This window comes from Tachypleus tridentatus, chromosome 10 (assembly GCF_004210375.1).
Source record: "Tachypleus tridentatus isolate NWPU-2018 chromosome 10, ASM421037v1, whole genome shotgun sequence".
NCBI lineage: Eukaryota > Metazoa > Arthropoda > Merostomata > Xiphosura > Limulidae > Tachypleus > Tachypleus tridentatus.
This window is the reverse complement of record NC_134834.1, coordinates 178,139,581-178,158,138: the sequence shown is the minus strand read 5'-3', so window position 1 is coordinate 178,158,138 and position 18,558 is coordinate 178,139,581.

Sequence of the window (18,558 nt, the reverse complement as noted above, 5' to 3'; positions counted from 1 at the left end):
AAAAATCGAATAACGAAACAGATGATATATATTACAGTCCATCGAGAAAAATCTCTTAATAGTCCGAATACTTGGGTTTTGAGAATATATCCAGGAAATAAATATTTAATGCTGCTTTTTTCGTTTCATTTTACTGCTTATGTGATACGTTATTTATAGCACAGAATAAATATTAACTTATCTTATAGGTTACTTGTGTTACAGGTTAGAATCATCTAAAAGCGAAGTTACATCTTTGTAAATAATAGAAGCAACAAAAAAGGATCTGTATAGCTGGCGCTGGATCGAGTGGGCTCACATCCATCAAAGCTTGCCTGGAAGAAGATTTACTTCCGGTGTGCTTTGAAAAGACAGACCAGTTAGGGGGGACTTTGGTGCTACAGAGAGGATGATGTTGAAGGTGTGGGCTCTGTGATGAAGTCGACCATAACAAATATTAGTAAAGAAATGAGCGCCTTTAGCGATTTCCCGCCACCAAAGGATTTTCCTATTTATATGCATAATAGCTACTTACTTCAATACTTTGAGATGTACGCTGAAAATTTTGATCTAATTCGACACATTAGGTCTCGACATGACACTCTTAAAGTAGCGCAACATCACGATTTTGACGAAACGAGACGGTGGAAAATAACTGTTCGAGGCATTGAAAACGATGTACATTTTGACGAGATCTTTGACGGAGTGATGGTTTGCACTTGTCACAACGTATTTTCATACATTCTCACGTTTCTAGAAATAAAGAAATTCAAAGTTTTTCAAGCCCTATCAAAGTTTATGTAATCTAACTAAGGGCTGAATTCGTTATATCAAAACGAGTTTGAAAAGGCAAATCAGCAAGTGATGAACCTACCACACCCTACGTAAAGTTGAAATATTCATTCATTCAGATAATAAAGATATACTCAGGTGATTAAAACTTTATAAGACGGGAAAGTTCATTTCACTCAATGAAATTTAAAAAATAAGGTGATATGGATCATCATGGGCTACCAACACCATCGAGAATAAGACTCGCAACTACGTCATACCCCAATTGAGTTAGGCAAATTATGGATCCTTGTAAGGAATTGGAATTCATCGACACAAAAGACAGTCGTAATAGCCATTCAAGTGTCCAATTCAACAATTTACATCACAACTAAAAAGGATCTTTTTGTGGAAACAAGGAAAATTATCAGTAAGATAAAGCTTCCAGTCATACCTCCCAGTTAACCCTCACATCCCTTAACCAGTTGGAGAATGAAACAGGTATTTATTTTATTCCACACTTCAACACACTGCTAATGTAATTCTCTACTAATGAGCTATTAAAAGGCGTTGAAAAACCATCGTCCTTGAGCATGGAGGAGTGGATATGATATAATTACTATGGAGCCTTGTGCCAAAGAAACTATGCTGCATACTCATCAGATAGAATGAGACCAGACCTGGTAACGTGGATAGTAAGGACGTGGTTTAGCTCGAATATCGTTTCTTTAAAACATATTAAAACCTGTATGTTATTTTTGAATGAATGTGTGTTGCTGTGTTACTATCGGTCTATATTTTGTTATGTATGTCTTAAATTGGTTTTTAAAAATGTACAAAAGCTCGTTTTATGAAAAAATCTAAAAAATTGCAAGAAATGGGAATCCATCGAAAGAAACTATAATTTAAGCTAACAAAAACAATATAAATCAAGGATAATAACTATGAGCTAACAACACACGTTTCGTTTAAAGGATTATTCTCTAACATTAAAATTGAAATTAATTAGAGTTCTGTTTAACTTGGTAAATATCGTTTCTAAAGAGGAATTCATACTAACTCATCAATTACACACTCATGATGTTAATGGTATTTTCAAACATCCCAATGTTTCTTTACGATACGCGGCCATTTAAAGGGATCTAAGATAAACTCAGCTTACTGCCTCTTTCCTTTACTGGACATAAAAGATAGTGTTGATGACGTCTTGAAGCCTCCCAATGTACCTGTAAAGCCTGTTTTTTATAGTAGGCTATGACAGTATATTCGTTAATATTCCAACATCTTGAAAAAATAAAATACTAAAAAGTATATTTAGACAAATGTTATTTTCTGCTCTTTGTTCTAAATATAATGCCCCCCGTTAGTACAGCGGTATGTCTACGGATTTACAACGCTAAAATCAGGGGTTCGATTCCTCTCGGTAGGCTCAGCAGATAACCCAATGTGGCTTTGCTATAAGAAAAAAACACACATCTAAATATAAATTTTGTTTTTTCAGTTGTAGCTGTCATACACGTGTCCTTAACCGAAAACAAATTGTAACCAATGACAAGCGAATATTATCTATTAAGATAAGAAAGGTTATTTTCAGTCGTTAGATAAAAGGCAGGAAACACCTACATTTGAAATATATATCTATATTTGTTTTTCTATGTAATTCTAATAAAGCACCTTCAGAAGAGAGGTTTTTTAGAAAATACTATGTAGGTTAATCAATTTCAAAATGTAATTTGTTAAATTAACCTTTCTTTAAAAGGTAGCAGCAGTAGACACAAACATTATTTTTACCTTTCACTGAGAAGTTTCATTAATAATTATTGATTAGCAGGTACTTGAGTGTTTATAGTATAAAAATATGCTGTATTCTTAAATTCACGCATGTTTGCAAATACGGAAAATATTGTCTGGCATACATCGAACTTTAATCTCGTTTTGGTGTCCAAGCAACTTAATTTAAGGAATAAAGGATTTTGTGATTGTTTTTAGGACATCGCATTGGAAGCTAGAATCTTGTATCTGTAAATCGAGAGCCTTTATAAATTTTTAAGAGTTTCACTGAATATTTCAATAAAATCTGTTTTTCTCACTCAAGGTATATTTAAGTGTGAGGAGTGGATGTTGGATTATTCCCAGAAATAGTGTTGGGGGTGAACCATTGGATGCTTCGCTTTTTCGACGGTGGTGGAATTTCATTTGGCTTTATACAGCATATAAGCTGCTATCTTACGTTGTTGATATGTTTGTTCGCAAAAAAAACTGACCATTCTCCATACTGTTTTAGGTGCAACCGTTCCATTCTAGGACAACGTTCCACAATCAACGATGAACTGCGACACGTGATTCAGAGTGGAGCTGTCACAGTGAAGGGGAACATTCGGAAATTCACTGAGAATGGAGTAGTTTTTGAAGGAGAAGAAACAGAGTATGAGGTCGACATTGTAATTTTAGCTACTGGTTACGATATCAAGTTTCAAGTTTTAAACCAGAAAATATTTTCTATTAGAAAACAAGAGCTGGAATTATATAAGTATGTACTTCCCACAAGATTAAAACACCCCACAGTTTTCTACTTAACAACAACCCATCAGAGATGATGAAGCAATAATTTTACCTTAAGGTAACACATGGTTAAAAGCGCAAAGTACGTTACGACGTCAAGCAGTATTTTTTCAAGTTTAATTAATTGTTGTTAAGCGCTACAATGCCTTACGGGATATCTGTGTAAAAACCATCGAAGAGATCGAACCTCGAATTTTAGTGTTATAGACACTCAAGCTTTACCACTGAGCCAGTAGGGGAGGAACATTTTTGTCAAATAATTAAAAATTAAGAGATTTTAAAATGGAAATAAAAACAAAAGCTGACAGAGAATTATAAAACTACTAAGTGCATCATTGTACAGGGTAGTTTTTATGTAATAAGAAATGGTAATGAGTTGAATATGTTAATTTGTTATTATTAATATTATACGTAATTTTAAGTCAGTAGATAGGACAGTCTAGATAGTCAACAGGTTCCTTATCTTGGAATTTTTTATTATCTAGTATCATATTGGTTCACATACCTATCTGTCAAACTTCCCTTAATTACACACCCACCACATCTGAAGGTCATTCGTTCCAAAGAGCAACCACCCTGTTAAAAAACTTAAACTTTCGTAGCTGAAGAACATTTGTATCTTGACAAAATTTATATTTGTGTCTCTTAGTTTTAACATTTTCATCATCACCTGCATAAAACAATGATGGAATAGTAACAATAATAACTCCCAAACCACATCCACCTACACTCTCGTTCCCATTCACAATCTCGTCCATAAAACATGTACCCAGAAATGGTCAGTTGCAAACTATCTTTAGTAACCTGAATATGTCCTAAGAAAGTTGAAACGTTGTTCTGTAAATTATATTATTTAAATTTTTAATGCACACAGCAGACGTCTTTATAATACGTGTTTACTTGAAGTGGTTTTTCATCATCATGAAAAGTGTTCAATGTTTTACAATGTATCTTTATGTGGTACTAAAATGAAAGGTAAGTCTGACAAACTTAATCAGCAGGAGTTTTCACCAGATATCATAAATACTAAAAACATATTAATATTATGTACACACTGTTCCACTTCTTACTTGTAGATTAAAAGTTCATTCCGGACTTTATTGTGACGTATTATAGGACTCTTTCTGCATGAGGTGGAATATTTACGTATATATATATGTTACTAAATCACTGCTGTTTAAATGTCGTAAATATCAGGACGAAACTATAGATTTGGGGAACTTATTACCTTTAAACTGCTATCTTCTAAACTTGAATTAGAAAGCATCGTCACACATTAAATTTTCAACTCAGTCTCATTATTCATGCTGCTATTTACTCATAAATGGCGATAAATTACTATTTCTGTGTTTTCTTATAGCAAACCCATATCGGGCTATCTGCTTAGCCCACCGAGGGGAATCTAACCCGTGATTTCAGCGTTGTAAATTCGGAGACAAACCTCTGTACTAGAGGGAGGGGTTTTCCACTTCTTGTTAATTCTTCAGCCTAGTAAAAATGTATCTCAAAATGGCTGGTATGGATATCAAACTTTTATTGATAAGGACAGAACAACGTTTCGATCTTCCTAGGTCATCTTTAGGTTAAGAAAAGGTTTCTCGTCATCAAGAAGCCTAGTAAAGTTAAATTACATGATAATTATTCTGAAAGGAAGATTTAAATATAGAAAATAGGGTAATAGACTGAACCAAGACAAACACTATATTTCTGTTATTTTGTGTCACCAATATAAACAAAATATTTTTATATGTTATGTACCTAAAAGAAACATAATATTTTTATGTAGTGCTATTAAATAAATGTAATAGTTCTGTTATGTTGTGTTGCCAAGACAAATATAATATCTCTATTATATTCTAGTATTAAATAAATATAATATCTTTATTTTGTTTTGTTGTATTAGAATCAAGGAATGAGAAGTATTTTCTTTTTTCTCTCTCTCTATGAACTTGAATATCTTAGCTAAACATAATGACGAGGATATTCCATTTCAACTGAAATATAAAGGTTTGTATTAGTCGACGTCACCGTCATTCACCTAATTATTGAGCGTAAAAATACTGTGACATTGTTAAGTTATCATAAGTTGGTGTCTGGTGTTTTTTTTTTATAGCTTTGCGACATCGGGCTATCTGCTGAGCCCATAAAGGGGAATCGAACGCCTGAATTTATCGTTGTTAACCGTAGACTTACTGCTCTACTGGCGTGGGTCATTATCACGAGAAAATATTTTAGCTTGAAAAAGTTTTGTGAAGGATTCTATACGAAACATAAATAATGCATTGTTTGGGAGTTAAAGAATTAAGATTTAGTTTTGGCTACAGCTTAAAATATAAACATGAACCGAAAATAAAGCTATTTTCTATTTTTTTACACAACGTAATCCCCGCCACATCAAACATTTTCACCCTTTTAGCTGTGGGGGGCGTTATAATGTTATGATCAATCCCACTATTCGTTGAAAAAAAGAGTGGTCCAAGAGTTGGCGGTGGTTGGTGATGACTAGTTGCTCTCCCTCTAGTTTTACACTAATGAAGGACGTGTTGCTTCACAAATCATTGTGATAACAAAATGCTACTCTGAAGTGAAAGAAGTAAATATATAACATGACAACACCAACCAAGTTTTATACCAAAATCAGATGTTTAGTAATGGTAAAATACGTCTAAATGATTGGGATAACAAAATGCTATCTTGAAGTTAACGTTAGTTCATGCACAACGTTTTAAATTATAAATGTAATTATGATGTCTGGCAAGAGCCAAAATCATGCTTCTATTTAAGTTAATTACTAGTCAACTGTTATTATCAATTAACCATGCATTACTAAGTATTATGAAGTGACATTTTACTAGTCATCAATATATCTAATTTACAGATATTTGACAGCATATTATTTAATTACGTATCTTCAATCAAGAAAATGATCGATCGTTTATGAAAGTTAAAAACTATTTTAACAACGTTTAATTTATTTTTGTTCAATGTTATTGCTTAACTATAGTTCGGTTTCGCATTCCATTTTTATATTGTTTTCGCATTAATCACATACGTTATATATATATATATCGTTTTATATATATTTAAAACGATTATATACTCAATTAATATATAATTTTCTCCCAATATTTTTATTTAATATCTAATTTCCACACTATACCCTTAAGTATCGTTTCCACGCTACATCCTTTATTTATGCATCGTTTTCACATTATATCCCTAACTAATGTATCGTCTCCACAATATATTCTTTAGTTAACGTTTCCATACAATATACTTAACTAATATGTCGTCTCTACACTATATCCTTAATTAGCTCAAGAATTGGTGGTGGGTAGCAATGACTAGCTGCTTTCCCTCGATTAGCTCTCCGCGAAACTCATTGAAACAAAGAAAACATAAAATATATTTATCTAATATATCGTTTTTACATTATATCTTTTATCAAATAGGTGTTTTCACAATATGTACTAAACTGCACACTTCACGTACTATATTATAAAGGAACTGTAAAACAGGTGATTTCATTTTTTTCGGTTTCATTTATTTAATGATTGAGTAAAAGTATTTTACCAACTTATAAAAAGCAAAAGAAACTTTTTTAATGTTCTTAACATTGATTCTTATAACGTGAAATATTCAAGAACCCGAAGCACACGCCCATAAATATCACCTGATCATTTTGTTGTCCAATTGGAATAAAAAGATATAAAAACCTACGCCAGGTACATGACACCTTTTATCAGAAAATTTAACTAAAATTACGAAAATTCAGGTATTTACCAAAGCCAGTGTTAAAATTGAGATTTGACATCATATTTGAACAGATTCCGTTGAGTACGTTCTAAAAAGATATAGTTTTACATACACTGCTGGCCAAAATCTTAAGGACAATGAACATAAAGAAAAAACATGCATTTTGCGTTGTCAGACTCAACCGCTTATTTGAGTAGAGCTTGGAAAGATGAAAATAAGAAAAGGGAAAATAAAAATAAAAAACCATTTTTAGCATTTAATAGAAAAAATGCGAACACTATGAAATTAGCCTTAATACTAGCTGGTCAAAAGTTTAAGGCCAATCTGAAACGAAGCGTTAATCGGTAAACACGTTACGAAATTTAGTCATTTGTATTCAAGCATTAACGTTGTCAACATTTCCCACTGGCATTTCCTGTGTTACATTGGTTAAAAACATGCAAAGGCTAAAACGTTGATAGAGTTTGAACGTAACAGAATTGTCGAGCTGCCAAAGCAAGGTCTTTCAGAACATGCCATTGCTGGTGAGACTGGGCGTAGTAAAACTGCTGTTGCAAATTTATTAAAAGACCCTGACGGAACGAGAATTTCAAGCGGTCAGCCCAAGAAGATTTCTCCGGCGTTGAGTAGGAAGATTCGACGGGCTCTTCGGTAAAACACCATTCGATCGTCGAACCAGATTAAGGCCCTTACGGACGCAGAATGCATCTCAAGAAAATAAGACGGCATCTACGATAGAAAGGCTTTAAAAAACATAAAAATCTTCCAAGGCGACGCCTCCTTCCACACTACGAAACAAGTCGGTTAAACTTACTGAGAAGCACTAAACATGGGACGTAAAAATGTGAAAGAATGTTTTGTTCTCTGTTTGGTCCAGATGGCTTCCAACGTTACTGGCATGATAAGGATATCCCACCGGAGACATTTTCTACACGACACAGTGGAGGAGATTCCATCATGATCTGGGGTGCTTTCTCCTTTCATGGAACAATAGAGCCCCAGGTTATACAGGTGCGTCAAACAGCAGCTGGCTACATTGGCATATTGGAGAGAGCATCCTTATTGACTGAAGGCACTCACTTGTGTGGAAATGACTGGATCTTTCACCAGGAGAATGCTGCAAACCACAATTCCCTAAGACAAAGGACTTTATCATGGCAAATAACGTGATTCTTCTGGACCATCCGGTGTATTCGCTGGAACTGAACACCATTGAAAATGTTTGGGGGTGGGTGGCAAGGGAAGTCTATAGAAATGGACGTCAATTCCAAACAGTGCATGATCTTCGTGAAACCATTTTCACCACTTGGAATAACATTCCAGCCAGCCTTCTGCAAACGCTTATATCGACCATGCCAAAGCAAATATTTGCAGTTATTCGCAATGACGGCCGAGCAACTCACTACTGAGACCTCTTTTTGGGCATTTCCTATCCTGTTTAGGACTTCTTTTTGGTATGGTCTTAAAATTTTGACCAGCTAGTATTTAAGCTCATTTCATAGTGTTCACATTTTCCTATTAAATGCTAAGAAAGTTTTTTATTTTCCCTTTTCTTATTTTCATCGTACAAGTGGTTAAGTCTCACAAAGCAAAATACATATTTTTTTCTTTATGTTAATTGGCCTTAAGATTTCGGCCAGCAGTGTATTTATTCTGTTATTTAATAAAACGGATAACAAATTAACAACATTTTCGGGATAGAAGTGACTTCTTTTGTCCACTCGCTGTAGAACATATTTTTGAGTTCTTCCAAATTACAAAAACTAAACATACATTTTTTGTAGTAGAATACGGTAAACTAAAAACCTTCCTTTCCCTTCAGAGCACTGTTTAATTTTTTGGTTAAGGATTTTAGTGGTATCGTAGTTAACAAAGCCTGCCAACAGCTTGTCAGGATTTATCCTTACTTGGTGACAACAAGGAATGGAAAGTTACCATTACGAAAGGCAAATTGGTTCTATCCAAAATAAACCATTTCCATTGTGACACATGCCTTCTCAACCTTCTTAATATCAGTTAATATAATTACGATTATTGACACAACTCTGAATACACATATTTAAACACCTTCTAAATGTGATAAGTTGTTTCATTACGATTATTTTGCTATTGTGTGAAAATAGAATATAAAACCTTTCTTATACAAACCTACATAAGAGTAATATTGTTATTGTTTTTAGGATCTTGAATCTATTGGAAATATATGTTTGAGGGTTCAATAACTTTTTCAAATTCCAAATTTTGCGAAACTCACAGCCATCGTTACTAATATTGTCTCTATGGCAAAAAAATGTTAGCGATGGTAAGTTTAAACGGGCATATTTCCCTTCCATTATATTACAAATGAATAATACTGGGGGTAGGAGATAATATACATAGATTTCTACAATATACATATCTTACCTGTTTTCATCATTTTTAATCACATAAATAAACCACTTGAACTTGATAAATGCATTTGTTTGGTTATATGTTTAGATTTAAACACAAAGCTACACAATGGATTAACTGTGATTTGATCATCTCGGATATCGAAACCCAGTTTATAGCGGTGAGAGTCTACAGACATACTACTTTGTCATGGGGGCTTGTTTGATTTGAAATAAGCAAAAAGCAACACAATGGACTACCTGTACTCTGCCCATCATAGGTATCGAAACCCATCGATTTACTGGGGGTATACATAATGTACCACTTGACTAAATTATTAAACACTAATCAAATACAACCTCAGTATAGTGACCATCCCAACTTGAAAGAAGTAAGATGAAAGGTTTTAAACAATGATATTAACAAAAACACATTTTCTAGCAACTTCTAACCCATAATCAACAGCTGTTACTATTCTCCCTTAATAAGTTCCGTTCCATAAGAATGTGAACATATTTTTATTATATGCCCACATTTTATGGTCTTCACACTCTATCCGTTAATAAACTGAGATAATTTAATACTTTTGTATATGGTGAAAACAAGTCCCTTGTCACGAATAGAATTGAAATAAAGTATGTTTTCGAAATGTGACCATTTATTTATTGTAGTTTTTTCCTATATTTTGTTCAATACGAAAAAATGTGAAAACAGAAACAAATTCTAACGACGTTTTAAAGTATATTAATATGTCATTGGAATACTAAGAATCATATACAATTTACTGTCTTTCAGCGTGATATATTTTTTTTAAAAAACGAACGATACCAGAGAGTGATAAATCAAATGTTCTCACAGATTAATAACATCTCATCATTGTCAAAAGATATTTTTCTAATGACATATGTTAACATGTACTTACTAATTATTTTATATCCTTAACAATACAATAATATTTATACAATTTTAAAGTATTTCATCGTATGGTGTAAGAAAATAAATTAATAAATTTATTGTACACGAATTCATAGCTGTAATACTTAAGCTCGATATGCATAAATGAATACGACAAAGACTGCTTCTTTTCAGTGTAATAAATATCGTTTTTTGTTATATTCTGGTGTGTACAATATGTACCTTTGCAGGGTTTTCAAAATTGATTTGTTTCTCTCTCTCTTTTTATGCAAAGCAAACGGAATAACAGTAATAAATACATTGCCAGGTCTTATGGGTCTGAAAAAAGAGGGTACTGGATGGCCAGTTGTAGGAATAGAAAATAAGACATCTTATGGGGGAGTATTAGGAAATGCTCTTCGAATAGTGTCGGCTATAGCTTAGGCTTTACCTGAGTTTCAATCTTAGCTACAGGGGGTATAGATTCTGCTGAAGTAGGCCTACAGTTTCGTTATTGCGGAGCTACAGTGCTCCAAGTAAGAAGTTCATGTTTTTCGAACCTTATGTTCAGAAATCATTACTCTGTCTACTTAGGTCTATTTTACTCGAGTGGATAAAACATTTTACGATAGTTTGTCTTATAAAATAAGAAATAATATTTTGTCCTATGTGAAGGCTTACCATTATTTACAAAGCCTCAGACCGGGACAATTTTCAATTTTTATTATACGTACCGGCACTGATATAATAAAGAAATTATTTCATAACCTAACTCCCCTTAAAAAACATCAAAATGTTATTATTTTCAAATTTCTCACTTGAATGAACTTTCTGCAAAAATATATTAGTTTTCAAAGAACTAATTGCAACTCAAGTCAATATTGAGTTCTGGTGGAACTGAACTTTGGTTCAAATAACTTTGCTATCAGTGTGGAAGAGCAATCAGCTGTTTTAAAGCTTATGAACAGCACTGTGATAAGAAAAAGCTGCTTCTTTGGCAACTATTAACAAGTCACTCTCTTTCGGAACAGTTTTTTTAAAGAACACGTCAACTTTTGAGCTTTTAGCAGCTATTGAAAGACAAGCTGAATGTGCTGCACTCTTTAAATGTTCTTTTATGTCTGAGCGGCTACCGTGTGAAACAAAGAATTCAGATAACACTGAAAACATTTGATACTGTCCGTTTTGCCACAATTTTTTTCAAGAATGGATATTCGTTTTGCAATTGACTATTGAATGGGAACTTTCTTGTACCAGCTTTCGACATTATGACTAGAATTAATTTCTAAACTAAAAGAATGAAAATATTTCATCATGTACAGTATGACTGATATTATAAATGCTGTAATAAATAAAGTTATCACAAAACACAAACACATGCTCAAAGATAGCTTTACATATACTATGGCTCACCGCTTGTCTACCTGCTGTTACATGCGTACCGCCAATAGCAGCCCACTGATGAATCATTATACTTATGCATGCTACAGTAAATCAAGACTTCATGCAGATTTTAACATATTCCGTTTATCCTTTCTGGATTCTATGCCTTTTCATCAAAGACTTGGACATTCCAAAACAATTCAGTGTCAATAAGGAAAAATTAGTAAACCGGACTAAACACCGGGACAGACACTTCAAACCGAGACGTATAATAAGCCTACCTACTAATCAGTGAGTAGTATGAGAAATATGGATTCCCTTGCTTGATAATGTTAGAACATATTGGTATTCATGAGGTATTATTCTGGTTATCAAAAATATTTCTTGAAATTTATTGATATTATGTAATATTACACTGTGATCATTACTTACAGTTTTACAATGTTTTTCTGGCTTGAAAACAAAACAGGTCTACAGCGCTTTACAGGACCAAGACTTCACCATCATTGATGACTATGTCACAGGACTAAAAGCGAACATGTACTTAAAAAGTTTGGAAACAACGATCCAATGAAACTTTCAGTCTCCACCGTCGTCTTGTCACCAAAAAGAAAAGCCTATAAGTTTTCTACCTGATGCCACATTCAAGATTAACATATTTCATTCTTAACCCTAACCGAATCCTTCTTAAAGATTTAAACCCAAACCATACTAACCTTTAAGTTGTTGAAAATCTGATGTTGAAATGAAGTAAAGTAAAACAGAAATACCTCTTAAGTTTCTCAGAAAGGATTGATTAACTTGAAACGGTAAGTAGGTTCATTTCTACTGTTAGTTTCGAGAGTCTTTTTAATGTCGTCATTTTTTTTAAATGTTTTTATCTTGTTTTCAACGATTGAAAATCTTATAACAAAGGAAATAAAACTAATGAACATAAACAGTTCATTCAGGTTCTGACTTCTAGGAGATTCCTTGTATACTTGTGGTTATAGAAAGTAGAAGAAAGTTCTAGAAATATAAAATACTTCTTTTAATATCAAAATGTGACGTACAAAGTGTTAGAACAGCGTTTCATGAAGGGAGGGTCGCTGACGATAACATACAATCAAATGTGCAATAATGCAAAATAGCTCGTTTTAATAAATTTTTTTATGAAAATAAGTAATTACTACAACACATATAGCATTTTAGTGAGGATACAGTGTATTACATATCGTCCCTCAACATATTCCTTCACTCATTAAAAAAAATAATAAGTGGCACGCAAGTAACTACCTTTACTGAGAAACACTGCAGTACTGAAACTTGTTCATCCAGTTTCGTTTATTATAAATATCATGGGAATTTATTAACCTTACGATTGTATTTATATCATATATAAACTAAAATAAACTTACTTGAACTTTAATTTCGGTGGTATCAAGGTACACTGTTCGATACGTTATATTATATAGAAGGAAACGCACGTTTTTTTTTGAGAACACCATGAAGTTTCTTCAAATATCAAATAGCATTTGATTTAGCCGGTTGAGATACTTGTGTGATGTTTAGTCACGGGTTTGAGCCTCTTCTTTAAAGTTAGATAATTTGTGATGTGTTATCCTAAAAGATATAGTGTTTAACGCTTGTTTTATATATACAGAAATTTCCTCATTTCGGAGCTCACATGAGACACAAAGAAGACATTCTAACGAAATACAAGAAACAAACTGATCTGATTGGTGATAAGTTTAACCCACCACAGAACAGACGACGTTCCCAGCCCGTAGGACCAATACAACAAATCAAGGTAGTGATTGAAACGAGACTACTTTTATTTTGATTGACAATGATTTATTTATTGTTATTTTACTTAATTCTACTTAAAACGCCAACTTCTAATTGTAAATAAACCATGTCATAAACATATCTTTGAGAATTTGTTTTTTGAGGAAGCAATTCTAAATCCAGTTTTAACATAACCGTTGTATGATGTTTGTTTATTTTGAATTTCGCGAAACCTACACGAGAACTATTTGCGCTAATCATCACTCATTTACCAATGTAAGACTTGAGGGGATGTGTCGACTCATCACCACCCTTCGCCAACTCTGGGACTACTCTTTTACCAAAGAATAGTGGGATTGACCATAACATTATAACGTATCCATAAGTGAAAGGGCGAGCATGATTGGTTTGACGGGGAATCGAACCCTCTACCCTCTGATTACGAATCGAGGGCGTGATTATGTGATAAAGAATTCCGACAAAGCTGTAACTAAATGTAAAATGTCAATATTTTCTTGTCCCAACCGAGCATCGTTTTCTGTATGTCACTGCCGATAGACTTTAAAAATATTTTTTTTCTGTTTTAACATAATTCAGAATCTTGGTTGAAATAAGTGACACTAGCTGACGAACCAAAATAGTTAAAAACAGTTTTAAAATATTGTCAGTTTTGGTTCACTTATTTTATGTAAAAAAGTTCTTGGATCTTGCGTGCACCTCTGTGGGTCAGTGGTGAAATTAAAGACTTACACCTCTAAAATCTGGAGCGAATGCCTATGTTGTAGGTTTGCACTAATGCGTTCGTACAAGTCTCTGTAGCAATACCATGTGGAATGAATTGGATAATAACTGTCTTGTTTTATTCAAGCTTAAATACAAAGCATAGTTTTACACCATGTTATCAGTTGTTCTTTAGGTACACTGTTTGTAAACTAAACCACTGCTTAATCATAACTCACAACTTCCCAAAAGATAGATCATTTGTCGTAGTTTATCTCACGACAGAATAATTTATAAATATTTTAAACTTAATTCAGGACTTGATCGGAACGGCCAACGATCGGATCGGGACTTTATCTGACTTAGATCCAAAACAACAACTTTAAGTCTGGGTTTCGATGTTTAGAGGCTGTTGGAATTTATATTAAGAAGGTGTTTTGTTATTTCATGATTTATAAGCCACACAAAGGTAAATAATTAACTTAATGTGTTCTCTTGCTTGTTTCTTTATTTTACAAGAGTAATAGTTGACACTTTTTTAGGCAAATTGACGTTCAGTCCTTTCGGTAGTTTCATAGCTAGTTCATCAAACTCTCTCTCATTAAGACTTGTCTGTTTTGCGAACAAATGCCACTCAAACATTATATATTAAAGGCAAACATACTCATTTTCGTGTAAATAATGGTAGTTCTGTATATTACAACGTGTTAACAATAATAACAAAATTCCAAGGTCATCAGATGCTTCTCTCAAAATTCTCCTAGCGGTCAATAAAAAATTCACTATTTTAAGCTGTTTTCGCGATGTGAGTTCCAGTGTAGTTCTTTTTTAATACATCTAAACATAAGTTTATTGGTCATTTCAAATCATACATAATCCATCTTCAGCTGTTTAATAAACAAATAAAAAAGATGTACATAAGGTATTGTTAAAATATGAAAATAGAAAAAACTTCTTATAAACTACTACTTAAATGTACATAAAATAGAAGTATTAGGCTGAGGAATAATTCGTGAGCGTTTTTAAATAATTTCATTCAATCATTACATGCAAGACTATACAATACTTCAATGCATGAACACATTACACCCAAAACATTTAATATGATACTTTATTTCATGTAATACCTAGGTATATAGTATGCATTGTTGTAAACGAAATTGCAAGAAATTAAATGCGAAAAGCAGATGGTGTCGAAAATGCTCGATTTTGTCCACTTGACATTCCATTTAATAAGCTGAAAATGAAAGAAAAAATTAAAGAGATATGAAAATCAAACACACCATCTATTAGAGCAAAAAAGTATCTACCAAATGACATGAAATATTTTGCGAAAGCGTTTCGTTTATGAATATATTTTTTTAACTTGAAAAAACGCTCACGAATTATTCCTCAACCCAATATATAAATAAAATTATCAGTGGAAAGTTATTACATATATAGGTATCTTTGAGTAGGGATTCTATAAACTTAGGTTTCTAAAAGTAGAGACTCCAAGCCATTTCTGTTTATTGTAGAGAATATATCGTTGTCCTTTAACATGTGAATTATTTCTGTTGTTGGATGGAAGCTCCTGCAGCCTCCTTCGAATAATACTTTACGTTTTATTTAATCTTCATTGGTCTTTCGAGGCCCCTTGTGTCTCAGACAGAGATCAACGAATATACCAGGAGTTCGCTAGCCATTTGCAAAATTTCATTAAAACATTACAAATACGATTTATAGAATAAAATATTTTTCATAAAATTACGTTTATAAGAAGTAAAAATTTAAATTTGAAAGGCAAATTTTCATGCACACGAATTTTCTAAAAACAAAAACAATTCGGTAAGTTTAGGTGTCCGCAAACAAATTTTAAATTAAGGCATAAGAATACTAAAGTTCGATTTTTGAGTCTTCCTTCTTTATTTCGTAGTTTCCAGTAACTACTTTCATTTCATGTCGGAGATTGTCTGAACAGGCTATAAAATGAGTATACATTTTCTAGAACAAACAAGGAAACAAGAATTATAGTTTTTATGAAAAATAGTTTTGTTGCATACATTTATAAGATTTCAGGCTTACAGTAGCCATACACAGAGAAAATGATTAATGTACTTCAAACTTGACTATGCAAATAACAGCTACATCACTTATTGTCAGAAAGTAGGTTAGATGATTAAAATGTCTCTAAGAGTTTTATAAAAGAAAACCAATTTCCCCATTTTTATTGTTCGTTTGTTTGTTGTTGAATTTTGCACAAAGCTACTCGAGGGCTATCTGTACAAGCCGTCCCTAATTTAGTAGTGTAAGACTAGAGGGAAGGCAGCTAGTCATCACCACCCACTGCCAACTCTTGGGCTACTCTTTTACCAACGAATCGTGGGATTGACCGTCACCTATAACGTACCCACGGCTGAAAGTGAGAGCATGTTTGGCGCGACGGGAATTCAAACCCGCAACCCTCAGATTTCCAGTCGCACGCATTAACATGCCTAGCCTCTCCCCATTTTTATCTTATCCTCATTTAAAATATTGGTTGACTTTTCCCATAAATGACAATTTTTCTCTAATCTGGCAACCTCGCTAAATTGATAAACTAAATTTATTTTAGAATCTAAAATAACTTATTATAACAAAATTTAAGACGAAACATTAAAACTAAACATTTTCTACATCATTTATATGCGCAAGTTTGCTCAACAAATAATGTGATAACTACCAAGTGTCAATAAGCATAATAAATAATCGAATAACAAAACAGGTGATATATAATTCAGAAGTCGAGAAGAATTATTTAATAGTCCGAATACTTGTGTTTTGAGAATATATCCAGGAAATAAATATTTAATACTGCTTTTTTCGTTTCATTTTGCTGCTTGTGTGACATGTTATCGTTATTTATAGCACAGAATAAGAATAAGATAACTTATCTAATAGGTTACTTGTGTTACAGGTTAGAATCATCTAATAGTGAAATTACATTGTTGTAAATAATGGAAGCAACAAAAAGGATCTGTATAGCTGGCGCTGGATCGAGTGGGCTTACATCCATCAAAGCTTGTCTAGAAGAAGATTTACTTCCGGTGTGCTTTGAAAAGACAGACCAGATAGGGGGACTTTGGTGCTACAGAGAGGATGATGTTGAAGGTGTGGGCTCTGTGATGAAGTCTACCATAACAAATACTAGCAAAGAAATGAGCGCCTTTAGCGATTTCCCGCCACCAAAGGATTTTCCTACTCATATGCATAATAGCTACTTACATAAATACTTTGAGATGTACGCTGAAAAATTTGATCTCGTTCGACACATCAGGTTTCGACATGAAATTCTGAAAGTAGCGCAAAACCACGATTTTGACGAAACGGGACGGTGGAAAGTAACTGTTCGAGACATTGAAAACGATGTTAATTTTGACGAGATCTTTGACGGAGTGATGGTTTGCACTGGTCACCATGTATTTCCATACATTCCCACGTTTCTAGGAATAGAAAAGTTCAAAGGCAAAGTGTTACACACTCATAGTTACAAGAAACCAGATGGGTATGATGGCAAGAAAGTGGTGATTGTTGGTGTAGGAAACTCTGCAGGAGACGTGACTGTAGAGCTAAATCAGATAGCTGAACAGGTCAGGCTTAAGTTAGTCTTTTAATCACAATATTCTCTTAAGCTATATAAGTATACAAGCGAATGACACAACGCGGACTAAAGTGTACTAATGTTTTTTTTTTATCCGTACTGGTTTATTCGTGTTACAGATATTGAAAATTGATCATGCTAAGTTTCAAATCTGTATTCGTGTTTCACTCAGTAAATGTGGTTACTAACTTCAGGGATACTTTATTAGTATTTGAGCTAAATGTCAAGGCTAGAAGTATCTAGGTCTCAGGTATAGTGCCTCTCTTTGTAATTATATTGGAAAATTTCCAGATTAGGTACTCCAAGGCTTCATGTATAGCCTGACATTTTTATAATATATCCACAGCTGTAAGTGCGGTATTTGTTCAATGGTGATACATCTCGGGTCTTAGACCCTGGACACACGGCCCAGCACACTAACCGCTAAGCTATTTCTCCATTTAATAGTATAAACTCCGTATTGTCACTTTGTGTTATAGCTGCATGGCTTGATTTGTAGCTTCCTGGTGTAATTTTGTGCTTCGTACTTCCAGAAACTACATGACCTTATAGTTTCTTAATTTTTCTTACAATTATGATAAGTTATAGTAGTTTGAATTTTGCTTTCTTTTAAAGTTCAGAATAAAGCTCAATATTCAATTCTAATTGTGATAATCTACTTGTGATAGCTGCTTACGTCACAGTTAATTATTCTTCCGTACTTTGAATATAGGTTTTACAATTTGTGAGTTAGAACT